At 40.3% G+C, this 16,534-nt stretch overlaps 1 long non-coding RNA gene across 1 annotated transcript in view; it reads left to right on the forward strand.

Moving 5' to 3' along the window:
- The window catches only part of LOC141944997 (uncharacterized), a 34,887-nt gene that overhangs the window by 7,920 nt on the left and 10,433 nt on the right, over positions 1-16,534 (forward strand). The window contains exon 2 of the long non-coding RNA XR_012629386.1: positions 5,752-5,846. This is a non-coding gene — a long non-coding RNA (uncharacterized LOC141944997). The remainder of the gene's footprint in view (positions 1-5,751; positions 5,847-16,534) is intronic.

The raw sequence follows: 16,534 nt of genomic DNA on the forward strand, positions 1-16,534 counted from the left end.
ATGCATATACATATAATTAGCAATCAGTTCTTACAGGATTTGATCTAAATCCAGCAGATTAGATTATCTGATAATTACTTTGTTTTGAGTTTGGATCTCCAGGGTAGACACTGGACTCTAAATAACATAATTAGTTTGGGAAAGGGCACCAGCTTCTCAGCAGTTCACTGCCATTTTCTCAAATGTGCTTCTTCAGAGTCATATGAAGATCTTCCATTCCAAATAAATTCAAAGCCATGTGTCAGTTGCCAAAGACATTATAAGAAATAAGGGAATTTCATGCACCAGTCTTTTTGAGAGTAATCTGCTTATACAGTTTCTTGACTCTTAGCTCAATATTTTCCAGCATTTGTGGTGCAGCAGAATAAAGATCATGTTTTATTCTAGTTATGAAATTTTAGCTATATATTATTAGAGACTTCAGAAGTAGTTTGACATGCTTGTAACTAGAACATGGGCCAAAATGAGTAATGTTTTGTCATCAGTGAATTTCTGCTGCTTCAGAAAAAGTGATCTTACCGTCATAACCAGCAATGGTCTTACATCTTATATCTTCAGATGAAACTTGGTCTCTTGTGGCCATGCTAGAAAAGTGATACATTTTCTATTTGCTCTATAAGCAGAATTTCAGTTGCCCTGGCTATCTCTTTTGCTGCATAATAAATATGAAATGTTGTTCAAGTTTTATTTTTCCTATTCATAAATAAGAAATCTCATTCTCATTTGGTGCAGAGACGCTTCAGATGCCTTACTAACATTTTATTGTCTGCCTCAGTAACAAATATGCTGTCTATCCAGAAACACTGTGGCTTCCATTAGACCGTTCTATTCATTTGATTCAAGTGGACAATAAAACATGCTGAATGACAGCATGACACTGATGACTACAGAGCTTTAAAGAAAAATCATTCTGCCTCCTGCCTTTTCATTGGTTTTCCTATGTCTGAGTGTACCCCCCCCCCCCCCTTGTATTTTAATGGAGGTATGGCCTGGTTATATTTCTATTAATTTTTAGTGATTAGCCCAGTGTAAAGCCTTGTCAGATAAAACTGATTACATTGTTTTTTGCAAAGGGGAACGTGGGTACCAAGATCTTAAAGATTAGTAAGTATCCTGCTGTTGGGAAATACTGGTTAAATGTATTTTTGGTAAATTATTCTGCAGTACTTGAAAAACACTGGAAAATTGAGAGGTCCTTTAAACAAAAGTATAGATATGTCCATCTGCTCTGGGCATAGGTGGAAGAGATGACAGAGAATCAGTGCTAAAAATGGCTAGTCTGTGACTCATATTAGGGGTGTGAATTGGTAGGTTATCTGTTATAGTAACAAAAGACATTTCTTTTACTCAGGTTGGAGTTTACCATGTTGCAGAAGCCTGGTACAAAGCCAGCACCACTTATGTTTCTGTTTGGCTTACACAGTGCATAGGTCTCATGTGCTGCACAGGGATGAGGTATTATTTACATTTACATTTACATTTCTTCTTAGTCCTCCTAGTCAAGCAGAAGTGTAAGCGACTGTAATTCTTCTCTCTATTAACTAGATATGACACTTCAGCAACTTCTGCCTGAAATACATCTAGTTTTCTGGAGTCCATCAGAGGCCCCTTATCCTTGGGGATCAATTGGACCTTCAGAAGCTCTTCAGATATTAGATATCAATATGTGATTTTCAAGGTAACCCAGGAAATATTTCTTTCTTTCTGAAATGCAGGTAGGTTGTGGGTTTTTTTCCCATTTATTACTTATTTCTTCTCTGGGGAAGGAGTATTCCAAATACTCTCCCCCTTTCTAGATGCTAACATTTTGTTCCTTAATTAGAGAGTGGCTAGAGGCTGTAACTTGGATGCACTGGCTTTCTTTCAAGAAATTGTTTTCTGAAAACTTGGCCACAACAATCAGCTAGGAGGCCTTTCATGTGTGCTTTTTTTAAGATGAAAGACCTAACACAGCATTATTACAGAAACACACAGTGCTCCAGTGAACAAATGCCTCGCACTCTAAGTGATGTCCTACCTTGTGTGCAGCTGTGCAGACCCCAGCCTTTACCTCGTGGAGGTAAGATCTATGGGATAGGAAGCCCTTTGGGAGAGGCAGCATCTTTTCATTACGTGCGAGTGCAAGACATAGCATAATTGTGACATCTAGAAGCCACTGCAACATTTCCAGGACCAGACTGTGAATCTCTGTTGTAACAAACCTTTGCTTACCCAAATGACCTCTGTGAAACTGGTGCTTGCAATGTGGACCATAATAAACAATAATGACAGAAATAATAATAACAATACATTTCTGTGGCTGCCTCCCTTTTCTATTACATGGGAGACATTCAGGTACTACAAGATGGATATAGCATAAAATATAGCTGTATTGTATTTGGAAGTAGTAATAATGGCAGTACACACAAGGTAACTAAATGAACTATCTTGGAGAATGATGATAGTGTATGCTCAGAATGTTACATGTCTCCACCTCTTAAAATTATGTACACTATTTACAACACCTCTTGGTTGAGTAGGGATTTATTTATGTTGCTCCATGTCCAACTAAATGTTAAATATGACGTTATGCAATACTGCTCCATCTCTGGGTGAAGGTACAAGTGGAAAGACATACAGAACTTTGTTCTGTGACATTCCCATCTACAGATACCTATGAATTGATAGAAATAACCTTTTGTAATACCCACAATTTTCTGTAGTTCTAATTTTTATTGTGCCTGCTGCCTGAAAGATGATAAGACTTATTCATAAATTCACACTCCAGTGGTTTGATAAATATATAACAGTCTGAAAAGGAGTTTCTTGGTGCAGTGCATGTTATTCATCAGGTCTCAGTTTTTCTTGGTTTTGGTCCTAAGGTTTATTCTTTTTTTTTTTTTTTATTTGACATTTTTGGCTGACTTCTCCGATCCTTTTCCTACCAATAGCCCCAAGGAAAAATAGCACCTGGGACAAGTAAAACTAAATATGGCATGACGAAAAATATGTTTATATACCTTTATTATATTATCTCTTATTCTCTATCTGACAAATGAGGAGGCGAGAATATTGTAAAGTGGTATTCTATAGCAGGCACAACGCTTATCAGTTATTTTCCTTTGACCTTCTGCCTTAGAAAATTAATTCACTTGGACTGTTCATACACTAGAACATTAGGGAAAAAATAATGTTAGCACTAGTGAACATAATCTCTGCAGGCAAGCTGGGCAATTATTCAATGGTCTAATCTTATCTCTTGTTTCATTTTTATATGGCAAGTCTACATTTAAAGTATAAGATATACTGTGCTTCTGCTCAGTACCATCAAACCACAGTAAATAAATGCTGCTAAGTGCCACCATGAGTGAAGGAGCTTATAATGAGAAGTGTGAGTAGACATGTGCGCCATTCATCATTCTGTTCAGTCTGATATTGGGGCTCTTTTTATCAGCAGTATTCGTAGCAGTGTCATCACCTCTGGTATAAATCTTCTGTCAGTGTCTGTCGTCCCCGTGCCCTATAAAACTCATGCTCTCACATAATCACTGAATGACCTTTGGATGTCTTTCATTAACCTGTGACCTGAACCCTGCTGGCTTCTTGTTGGTAGGTAAATCTATAACATGACATTTGCTTATGACTCAACCTTTATCCTTGCTTAATAGTTGTGCCTTTCAATTTTTTTTGTTCTGGAGCAAAAAGATAGTTACAATCTTAAAGCACAGCTTGGATTTCAAAGGTTGGAACACAGTATTCACCTAAGTGTCTCCTAATAGACTTTCTAATATTTTTCTACTGCTGCTTACTGAATCTTATCAATTGTAAGTTGATGCAGGATGTTAGCCTCGCAAATAATATTTTTGTTTCTGACAAGTTTATTTTCTCTCAGATATTTTCTTCTTGCTGTGCACCCCTAATCAGGGATTAGGGATTGATTCATTTAAATTCAGTTGCGCAGCTGTGCCGCAGTTTAGTCTAAAATTTCTGGTTCTGGAGATGAGGGTAGGTATTACACAGCAATAATAATAATAAAAATAATGCAAGATTTTGTTCTCGTGAGGATGAAGTGGGCTGGAAAGCAGTTACTCCAGTGCTCTATGTTGCCGATGTCTTACTGCAAAGCCTTGGTCAAGCTACTTGCTTTTTCTATGACTCATTTACCTCACTTGTAAAATGGGCCATGGTAAAACTGTACTCTGCAGAATAAAACATGAAAAATGGCTTCTATTTACCTCTTGTGTGCTTGGGAACCAGACTGATGCTCTTATTAACCCTGCTCAGCTAAGTGTGTGTACAGAGTTGAAAGCGTACTGAATTATATTTCTTCTCCTTCAGCCCTACCTCCCCCCTGTGAATGTGCCCCTAATTACAGTTAACTATAATTAGTACCAATTGACTAAAATTCTTAGTGGTTGTATTTCTGCAAACCTATTGATGAAAGGGGCTCTCAGGAGCGAACAGAGGTAGGCAGTTAGGATTTGTGTGGGCATCGGAAGCGGGAGTTTCATGGAAAATTGCAGGACTGACTGGTGCTCCCTTGGTGAAGGGTTGCAGGAATGGGCTCCATCTCTGCAAGGAAATGGGAGAGAGGAAATGGATACAGCACCAGAGGAAACCGGGGAACACAAAATGCAGGTATTAACTGTGAGGGAGGTTGTGGGGAGAGAATGGTGTGGATGAGTTTGATGGGGGTCTGTCTGCAAGGTGCTGTGGTCCTGATTCAGTCTTCTGAGTGACCACAGAAAAGAGCACAGGGCTTCCTGCAGGAGAATCAAGGTAAAAATCTGAGTGAATGTACATGGAACGGCTTTTGCATCTTCTGCTAAAGTGCTGTAAATCACCCTGAAGCAATGTTAAAATAAGAAAATGTTAGATGGCATTATCTTCTCCTCAACTTTATATATACCCCTTTAATAAGGGTATTTTATCAGACTTGTGTAGTTATAAAAATTTCAACTAACTTGTGTAATGGCAGCAGTGTTTCCTGAGGCGTATAATGCACACACACTCATTAAATACATGTCTTGATGATTTTGCTATGTAGAAAGCTAAAGCAAAATGCCAGCAGTTTGTTCCTGAGTTTTTCTCTCCCCATTTCTTTTTACTGTGTTCAGGAATGGCAAGTAGGTTATACTTCTCTCTCCTGTTTTGGTATAAGGCTGTCTCCGCACAGCTGGAGGGTCTGTCTCTTCTCAGCTTGTGATCAAGCACCATTAAAATGGGGAAAATTTCAGGGAATTGGGAATGGACAGATAAGCAGTTTGTCTCTTCTTTGACTTACTGTGTTTTGATATAGCATTCCTCCCTGTTTTTATCAGTGTTCTCCTCATTTCTCCTTTTTCTCTCTTCATTTCTTCTATGCTTGGGTATGGCTCCTTTGATATCAAGGGCGAAAAACCCTAGTGTTGGTATTTTGCGCTTCATAAAATACTTGGAACAAGTTACATGGATAGCAAAGGAAACTGTAGCAAACCACAGATGTCAACAGATACCCATCCCTGGTGTTGGCTGACTGCCATAACTCTTCTCCCTCTCTGGAAAGAGAGGTTGTTCTAGGTGTCAGCCATCTCCACTAGAAGGTGACACCACCACATGTGCTTGGGACCAGCACTCTGTGAATGACTCAGACATTGTCTGAAACAACATCAGCTTCCTTGTGGTGTCTCAACTCTGGATACGGGAGATATCGAGGGATGTGGCAGCAGCCCTGTGGCAGGGAGCAGAGATGATGTCTGCTTCGGTCCTTAGAACCATCTTTCTCATTTTCAGGTCGCCACAGAGAAATCTTCATGTCGTACAGATGTGGAACAGATGAGAACTCATTTCCTGACTCCAGGATCGTTACATAGATGGTAATATCAAAGGTAATACAACTTATGTATGAATAGTTTGATAACACCATGCCTTTTATTCAACATATATGTACTTTTTAAATCTTCTGTTAAAATGAGAAAGGATAATGAAAGGGTAAGGAAAGAAAAGATTTCCCGTCATGTGTGATAGCCCATACTTCCTAGCTCATTTGTAAGCACCTTGGCCTTCCCAGTTTAACATACAGCTGTTTTGGAGATCACAGACAGCACATGGGGTAACCTTTGAGCAGTGCGATAGAACTGGTGGTAAGTTAAACCAAGACCTTGTTAGGTGCCAATTCCAAGAAAGAGTGCATACAAATGTCTTGGTAAGAGGCTATTGCCAGGGCAGTCTCCTTTCATCGGCAAAAGGGGAAAAAAAGGGGCAACATAACCTGTCACACTAATCCCTCGGCCATTAAGGCCTATGAGTGCCCTCAGGGCCCTGACACAAAGTCCTGCAGTGGCAGGGAAATAGGGGCAGACAGCAGGGAACTGTGGAAAATGTGATGGAAAGGTCATTTCCCCCAGAAATGCCTGGTGCCAGTCTTCCCTTGGGCCCCAGCGTCCCTGGTGGTGCCCATGATGTGACCTGGTGCCTGGACACATGTTTGTCATGTTGCTGGACAGGGATCTGTTACGTCAGGTTTCACTGGAAATTAATGTTATAATTATGAATAATAATGATAATAACAATAAGATAATAGAGTACTCTGGAGCCCTAGCTTTGGATCAGAACAATATTGTGCTAGGTAGAGCAAAGTCCTTTCCATGACCACTGGAGAGTGAGATGAATAAAGTCACAAAAGTGTGGGAATAGAATGACGAAGTAAAGGATTGTATTTCTCTACTTTTTATTTGGATTTCCAAATACATTTGGAAAAGGTTGTCAGGGTGAAATTTGGCAAAGTGCAGTTGAGAACCTCTGGAAAAAATTAGATTTTGAGGAGAAACATATAGAGCAAGGACCCTGTCCCTTAGATGGCTCAGTCCCACAGACCTGAGTGGGCTTTTGATCTGGCCGTGGCAAAGCAGAAGATTTTCAACTGATGATGACAACTGAGAGGACTTGGGAAGACAGCAGCAAAGAAACACAAATGGGTGGTTAATTGTGTGACCCACAGGGAGCACTGGAAGACATTAATGGGTATAAAGAGGCCATATTTCCATAAATGACCATTAGTCTTCTGCAAATGTTCCTTGAAATGTAAAGGAATGATTTTCTCTCTCCAATTAATCATCCTAGAAATCCTCCTTCGTGTAATCTTGAAAACACGGGAGAGGACTTAGTATCAGCAAATGTTGCCAGATGTACAAAATGGCAGAGTAATGTGTTGTATAAAATGATCTTGGGTGGCAGAAACTGGATAGGAAGCCAAGAATACTGCACCAACATTTGAGCTTTTCTATGAGAGGCGTTGCCAGCCTCAGGAGGGAGCACTGGATAATTTATAGGTTAACATTTTCTTTTTATGTGAATAGCATTTTTTCTCATTTATAGTTAATTAGGTTAAGCATGCATGGGGAGCGAGGGAGGAAAGACTTTCAGAGAGAATCTAAACGATTAGTAATTTGAATGAAGTAAAAGAATCTGCTAAAAGATGTAGCTCTGGAATTAAATATGTTGCTATAACAAGTGTAAGTATCAGATAGGAATTTTAAAGGTTCTTACATTAATTATAGCAGCAGCATAAAAAGAGGTAGAGCGTATTTACAGATTTGGCACGTGGATTCTTTTGACAAGTAGCTGCTGTTTCATTTTACTAGAGGAGGAGAAACTATTTGTCCCACCATTTCACAGGTTTATATCTTTTGCACACATTTCTTGTCTCGGGGGTTTTGGCTCACATACAGGATCAGTTAAGGTGAATTACAAAGTAAAATGAACATTGACTTAACCACTGAGTTTCTTCAAATCTTTTTTCCTGTATAAAATCCTCTTGACACTTCCTGGTTGGCTGAACATTTTTTTGGCAGATTCTGTGTGTCCATCTATACGCAGGGAGTGGAACAGTTTCACTAAGGCCCATCTAAAAATGCTGCACCATACCTAGACCTGGACAAACTTGTGCAGACACTCAGAATGGTTCAGGGCATTAAAATCACCTGCAGTTAGATTACTGGTATACAGACGTGTCAAATGCAGTATGTTGATGGTGAGGATCGCACAGTATGCTGCCATCTCCCATCTCCCATCACAAGGGCAGTACATCTCTCCTTTGCAGCACAGCACCACGGGCTCTCTCCCGTCCTGATGCCCCATTTGCCTGACACAACCGGCCGGTTTCCCCTACACGACTGGTTCTTCACTCACTGTCTCTGTTGGGTGATCCAGCGCACGGCTGTTGGGGCCAGAGCTGTCACGTTCCAGGATATCTGTGATGAGCAAGATAGAATTTTACAAGAAGGAAGACATTTATGAAAAATTAGTTTAAATGCATTTCCAGCTGGAACACCTTCCACGTAATTTTTATGAAAATGCTCAGAATAGTTTTTAACTAATTTTCAGTCTACTTTGCGGATTACCCTTAAGTGTTGGGTGGATTTTTTAAATGTAAGCATGGAAGTTCGAATTTAAGCACTTTTATCCAAGGGATCTGACGTACAAGTTCTCCCAGCTGAAGAGTGTGCAGTACGTACGAAAATCAAGCAAGGCTTTGAGTTAGATACTAAATATAGATTTAACAGTTTATCCCCTGACACCCAAATAATTCAAGAAGTGAATGATTTATGATTTCAAGAAACGAATGATAATTTATCCTGGAAAATGCTGCCATTTTTATTGCACATGAGCAGTTCCACATGGAGAGTTATTCAAAGTAGTTTAATGTTTGTGCTGCATCCATAAAAGCCAGTTTCTTTTTCTAGACATGGGTCTTTAAAATAGCCTAAAGGAACTGAATGCTGAGCCTCAGTGAAAGTCAGGGAGAGATAAGCACCTAATTTGTTTACGCCTTTTAGAAAATCCCAGTGTTTATTGGCTTACCCCCAGCTGTAAGACAAGCCCAAATGCTGCACCAGTTGTGCCACAGTGCTAGTCTTCAGTCCTCTCTATTAGGCAACTCGAAGGAAGATGCCCCCCGGGTTGTTTGGATTTACATTGTCTGCATGCTTTTGTGTTTTAAAAAAGAAGAAAATAGAGCATGCACAGGTGGTGTGTGGCTGCTCTGTGTGTGGGATGTGGCCTGACTCTGGCCAGAAGTAGTGCGAAGCCCAGACCGAGGGATCCAGGTCCAGAGCCAGCCAGGAATGAATAAGCATAGCCCTGAACTGCACTGCCCTGCACTGTGATGTGCTGACACAACAGCATTTTAGAAGCAATTTTGGGTTCCTCCAAAATGACACATGTGGTGCAATGACTTTAAATGCCTTGCCTTAGGTCACACAGGGAAGCAGTGGCAGATGCGGTAGCAGAACAGAGGCACCTGACTCAGAGCCCAGTCACCTTCTGAACCGCAGGCAAAGGGAATGCTTTCACACACGCAAGAAGAAATGTCAGAGGAAACAACAGTTCATCCAACCTCATAGTGAGCTTGGATAAATATGTTTTTGTTGAGGAGCCAGAGCTGAGGACCAGAGCTCAGAAGTTTGAGTTCAGATGCTGGCTAACTGTATCTGTGCCTCTGGCGACTCCTGCAAGTTCTTCACTTCCCCACCAGCCTGCAAAGCTGGGGCAGAAATGACTTATGGAGTGATTGTGAGAATTAGCTAATTAACACTAAGCAAAAGCTCTGCCAGAGAGCTGGCTGCTCTGCCCTCAGTGGAAAAGACTGTGATGTGTGCTCTGTCCAGGGGTTGTAGACTACTCTTGCAGGGTAGGATTTAATTGCACAAGGGTTCATCTGTTGCTGCTGTGATCGTTGGGAGGTATTTTGACCCACTCTCTAGTCTGTGTACTTGCCCCAGCAGCCCCATTGAGCAAAGCTCAATGAAGCTGTGACTGGTGCAGCAGGAGGTGAGTTTAGGCATTTTGGACATCCTCCAGCTCCCAGAGAGCTGCTCAAAGAAGGGGCTATGTAGAGCTCTGCTGAAACAGCAGAGGAGATCATTGCTGCCTGCAGAGAGGCACCAGATCTGGAAGGGCAGCATGAGCTCTGCCATACCTAATTGCTGCACCTCTAAAGCATGTCCACAGCTCTCCATGAAGTGATTCCAGCACAGCTAGAAAGCTAACAGGGCTTGTCCCTCTGCCCACGTGCTGGTTCCCGCGTGTGGCAGGAAGGACCACAGCAGAAGGATCCAGGTTGGGAACGACAAGACTGTTCATTTCGTAATGTCCCTTCTGCTTAAAGATTCAGGCCAGTTCACAGGGGGACAGCTTTGGGGTTAGGTGGGTGGTCTGTGTGCAGCTGCTGCTTTATTCATCCCAGCAGCATCAAATGTCTTCTCTCTTTGTCTGAGAGAAGAAGGAAGGGAGGCAGGCACGATATTTTGTCACCTAAAAACTGTGATATCCAAGGAGAGGGATCAAGAAGGGATAAGGTCTGATGGGGCATCTCTTCCTTTCAAGACCTGGATCACACCATTGACAAGTGAAACACTCCTTGGACCAATTGGTTTTCCTATCTTTGGGAAGGGCCCCTTCACTTGCACTTGGGCCATGTCTCTTCTCCACTCCTATACCTGACTGTCAGGGCGTGGGAGGTGCTGGGGTGCAACAACATACTGCCTGGAGGACTGCATAGCTCTGCACAGCTTTTGCTATTTCCTTGTGGTATCAATCCTGGAGCCTGTGTCAGTGGATGTTCCAAGGCTTGGCTCATAGTCACGTTCCCTTGAGAAATAACGATTTCACTGGAAGAAGTTGCCAGTATGTTAAAAATGTAAGAAGGACAGCATTTTTCATGCAAACATTTTCTGCCAATATGGATAATGAGCTATCTGTGCTAGTTTCCTTCTTCTTGGGGTGAGAGGCAAAGAACTGGACTTCGTGCTGAATGGATGGTTGTGGGAAGCTGGTACTATTCAGTGATTTGCAAGCAGCTTGCAGACATCAGGAGTAAAGGTTCGTTACATCTCTAATTTTTTTTCTTCCTTTGGGCAGGTGGCCTAACAGCCCAACAGCAGATCCTAGTTTTTGAATTTAATTTTAATTGAATGCACTGCTAGAGATGCCTTAAATTGACTCTTTTTGTTTGAATTTCCTAAGGGAGTTTGCCCCAAGACCTCTATCCTAGTGATAACTTATTCTGGCCAATGGAGCCAGTGTGTATTTATTGTATATCTCTCTGTCCCTTCTCTGGCTTCTGCTACCATGAACACTGCAGTTGCTGATGACTAGAAAGTTACTCAAGTGTGAACTGTTTCACTGTCTGTCACTTTCCTCATTAGGCTAGTGAGAAAATGTATCTACAACTCTGTCACACACAGCCCTCATTAGGTTAGCAGCACATTGAGATCATTGCCTTTTTTAAAGATGGCTGCAGGAAAATGGCTGGGTAGTTTGATGCTCCTCAGTAATAAGTGGAAGTAGCAAAACTAGAGCTCACTGCACTCTCCTATGAAATAATTGCATTGTTTGCAGAGCCTGATCAATGGAATGAAGTGTAACTGCTGGGGAAGTCAGGTGGCAGTGCATAATCTTACTTCTTACTCTGAGTGGAGGGAGCAGAAGATGCTTGAGGTAAGACTAATTCATTGTGCAAAAGACGTTTAGGACAAGAACACTATCCATTTTTGGCATCTGCTTCTCCTTGTGCCTGTTAAACAGGAGGAGCTCAATCGAAGGTGGTGTATTTTCTTTCGTGTGTCAGTATGAGCAAATTGACATCTATCAGCTATAGCTCTAACTGGTAGCAATGAGGGCTACCAGCGTGTTCCTAATTCCTACCTCGAGCAGTCACCCAAAGTAGCACTAATCAATATAGACCCATTTTAGCCACTCCTAGAAGGCTGGATTTAGACACTGTCACTGCCAAATGTCCATGCTGAGTTTCTGCTAGAAGAGATGTGATAAATGACTGCATGCCTTCTCTTTAACTAGTGCTACTGTCTTTTTAATTAATTTTTCTAAGCAAAGAGCGCCACTGTCTTCCACGTTGGCATTTCCCCTGAAATTGGTCCATTAACTCTTATATGCTCTAGAAAGGCGGGTAGCTATTTTCATGCCTGGATTTCTTGATTTGAAGACAGAAAAAAAAAAAAAAAAAAAGAGGAATAGTAGCAATAGTAGCTACTGTTGAGCTGCAACATACTCCAGCCACCACAGCAGTGACATAATTCTGTTTGCAGTAGGGCCGCGGTGTTGAATGAGACCATTGTATTGACAGGAACTGCTCCTTGCTTTGCTGGAAAAGGTGCATCTGAAAACTGCAGTACAGCCTAATCTGCTGTGGCTGTTAGATGCTTGCTTTGGTGCAGTCCACTGGTGCACCAGTTTGGTGTGGACATAGTCTAGCTCACCTGCTTACTAGATGTTGTTAGCATTGGTAGGTGAAAGTTTGCATGTCACACTACATATAACATTTCTCAGAGAAGTCATTTTATGTGAAGAACTTCTTTTATGCTTTCATTATAATGTATTTCTACTGATGATTGCTTCTGTACCGTGATCCCAAAGACCTGAAAGGCAGTTTACACATAAACTTTTGCACCCAGTGAATCTTGATAGAAATGTGTAGGGCAATGTCTGGTCACCACATCAGACCTGCTGTGCTGATGATCCATCTCTGCTCTGCCATGTAAATGTTCATTCATTAGCACTGGTGTAGAAGATCAGTGATGTACTGTAGTTGATTAGGTTCGTAGCAGAAATGTATCCCCTAAGGATAAGATGATGAAAAAAGCTTATGGCCTTTTTGCTTATTTAAAGTTGATATCCAACTCCAAGTTAAATTGGATATCAAGTACTTGACTTGCTCTGCATGTATTCTCTTCAATTCCATACACATATGATTCTTCTCATTAACTGCATTTACAAATTCAAAGGCAATTAGCCCTGAAATAGCGAGAAATGTAGAGAAAGAAATGTTTGAATTTTTATTTCCCATAAAGTTCATATTTTCTTTTTCATTTAAGTGGGACTTTAATTTCTTTTGAAGAACTGAAGACAAATGTTTTAAAAAAAGAAAAGAAAGTCCCTCATGGGACCGGAGCCTGAAAAGGACCATTATCATGAAACAGAATATTTATTTCCTGGGCTAGTGACTCAAATATTTTTTGAGAGGCTGAGACTATACTGGCAGGTATAGTCTCAAACCAGCAGCCCCTGGTTTGTCATCCACTTGTTGAGACTGCCAGGGCTGGGATGGCTGGGGTCTGGTATTTCTGTTCTTCTTTTTCTCCTGGCAGCTGAAGCTCAGGCTGCATGCAATGCTGAGTATTTCTAGAGGGTAGTCTGGTCTATCTGCTCGATACCAGCCTGCAATGTCACTACAAAGCACTGACAAACCTGCATCGCACCATCTGTTGTGTCCAGCCTGTCCCTGCGGTGAGCTGGCATTCAGCTGGCTCTAAAGTCAGTAGTAGGAACTCAAATTTTCATCAGAGCCGATCTTTGGAGCTACCTATACAGGAGCACCTGTGTTCAGCCAGGTCCTGAGTGGATATTAAGGAACATGTGAGCTCAAGAAAGGCCGCAAATTCACATTTAAAACATAATCTTGGTGTAGCCTATATGAAATAAGCCGTGCCAGTTCCAAAGGAGTAGGTGTCCTCACACTAAGATAGCAGACTGAAAAAAGTTGGCTCTCTTAAAATCCAGTCACCAAGCCAACATAAAATAGGAGCCAATTTCTAGGATTTTGTTCCTTTACGTCAGAATCACACCTCTTTGGTCAAGAGGAAAGCTTGAGTTTTAACTGCAGTGCCTGGTTAGGAAGGAAGCTCTGGGAACTTCTCTCCAGCTCTCTTCACCATCGATCTATTCACTGAAGACCAGGCTGTACACCTCTATGCCCCAAACCAAGCAGTATTTCACATGGCTCGTCCCAGTTTACCAGTGTGAGTAACAGGTTTGCACTCTGTGTTAACTTCATAATTGCCTTCAGTTTTATATTACCAATTAGGTTTCCTTTTCACACATAACTCGTCTTCAGACACACCAACTTCTCAGGAAAATAATTAATTTACAGCAATATTACTTAGTTCATTCAGCTTCCTGGCTGTGCCTTATTAATGCCAAGGTACAAGACTGGGTTTTTTCTTCATTCTGACAGGGATTCTTTGAGTCTCAGTGAGCAATTAGTTTAAAAAAGCTGTCCCAGGGAGACAGAATTCATACTAAAAAAACCCAAGCCCAAACCTGTAAGTCTTCAACATGTCTAGAATTTTGCATAATTTTTTATTCATTGAAGGATACATTATTAACTAACAATCTTCCCTAAAATACATATCAGCTATTAAAAAAAAAAAAAGACTAACAGCTTTTTCTTACAAGTTAATCTTAATAATTTTCATTTAAAGTAAAATGTAACATCATATTCCAAAAGATCAAAGAGTGTCCTGTTTAACAGATGATGCTTCAAGAGCTGTTGTTTTTTGTTTGTGTTGGTTGGGGTTTTTTTGTAGAATGACATTTTCATAAAGAAATTTCCCACAGCATAATTATCACAGGAGTTTCCATTTGGACTTGCAACGAACTGTTGGTGGCATCAGTTTCTTCTTCTTTTTAGTAGAGCTGGTGGGAGCCAAGACTAGATTATTGGAGTTTTAACATCTGTAAACTATGGAATACCTTCTGCAGTAGGAAAAATAAATAACAGCAATACATGAAGACATTATATGCAACATGGCCTGAACTAGTATCTCACTAATGTGTATATAACCTGCTTTATAGAACCATATCTTAACAAGGCTAAGGGCTTAATTATTATTGATTAGTTCTGCCCACTGTTCCAGTATCAGTCGTTATTGAAATAATCTCCATATCCCTCATTAAACATGCATCTGTTTCCATGGGAATGCATTTTTAAATAAGAAGTGCTATTTGAATATCATTGGTTTCACTGGTTGTTCAGGCACTTGGTACTGTGGTCGCCCAATCTGTCATAGTTAATCAACTCTCATCTCTTAACACTGGCTGCAGTTATCAATGAGTTGAGGATTAATATTCTGGGCGAAGCAGATGATAAATCATTTGTATATAATTAGTGTACAGCAAGGTTACAGCTGACATGAATTTTTATCTTAATTATGAGAGAAATTTGTTCCATTAATTTAATTTAGTTTGCATGAGTGGCTAGACACCTAACAAAGTTAATCTTACACCTGTCATTACAACATTAAGGAGAGTCTCATTTTCAAGCTGTAGACAGATACTCTAGCATATAAGGATAATGTTGCTCATTCTGATGTGAAAATAGATGATCGTAGACAGAAGATATAGAGCCTACTCTTTTTAAAGTCTTCCCAAAGGATTTATGTGCGAATATTACAGAGATTCAAATCCAGTTGCCACTGTTCTGAGTAGACTAATTTTCCTTCAGTCTTCTTTCTGTACTTCCTCATGAAAGAAGCATGCAGTAGTTACAAAGGGAAAGCTTTTTCCCTTATTTTTATAGATATGTATTTTAATTACTTTAGCTATATACATATAGTTAACATGTGACAATGCCATAGCACTTGTATGACGTGATATCTGCATTAATGGCAATGGGCGAGGAAATATGTGCTGCGTGCAATCCAGCCTTCATATTTATGTGAAAAAGAATTATTCATAACTTCATCTACTACACAAATGGCAATTATGCAGGCATTTCTGAGGTTTCAGCACACAGAGTAAATCTAAATTCTGTGTTAATTATCCAAGCAATTATCAAGTCTGATAAATCATACATGATTGATAGATAAGGTGGGGCTGTTTGGGTAACAGGATATGGTGTTAGTTACTTTGCTGATAATTAACCAAGCACCTAAATGAAAGAAGACTATTTGTGGCATCCCTTATAAAAATGTTTATCTTTATAGATTTGTTGATTATAGTTATTTTATTCTGGTAGGATGACTTCGGAAAAAGAAAAGCCAATACCTGAGTCTTTTTACAGCTAATGAGATGAGACTGAATACAGTGGAGACAGAAATATAACTGAAAATTGCATTCTGCACTAGCTCAAGTCCAAATACATATTTGTAATACAAGCCACAGTCTCCTTCACATTTGCAGCATAAAAATAACCCTCGAACAGAAACATTAATTGAACAGTAACTCAGATTAATGTTTTGTAATATTAGTTCACAATTATTACTCTCAGCTAGGGTCAAGAAGTATATAGTTGGATATTCACAAAGAAATGACTGATTTAAAAACAAAGAGCTCTAATGGAATTCAATAGTGCTTTTCAGTCATTCCAGTTGGCATCTCTATTACCTGAAATGATTCACAGTCCATTATGGGAGCTTCCATGCTAATAGAATGTCTATCTTCTGTAATACAGACACATCAGGGCACTAACTGAGGATCTGTCACAATGAATTTCATCTAGATTTCACTTCATCTCTTCATGGACTGTAAAATTTGCTCTTGTACAATGCCTAAATTTACTGTGGGTAATTGAGAGAGATCTATAGATGCAGCACACGGTAAAAAGCGGTTTTCCAAAGATCTATTGTAAATTGTGCAGATTTGGTTCAGTTGGGAAAAGATTATGAAGTGGTGGACACCAGTCTCGGCTAATTAAATGTTTTTGGTGAGCTCTGAAAATATTTTGAATGGATCATGGTGAATAGAAAAGTGAAAACAGCAGCCTTGGTTAAAATATGTC

Source organism: Strix uralensis, chromosome 6, assembly GCF_047716275.1.
Source record: "Strix uralensis isolate ZFMK-TIS-50842 chromosome 6, bStrUra1, whole genome shotgun sequence".
NCBI classification, from domain to species: Eukaryota; Metazoa; Chordata; class Aves; order Strigiformes; family Strigidae; genus Strix; species Strix uralensis.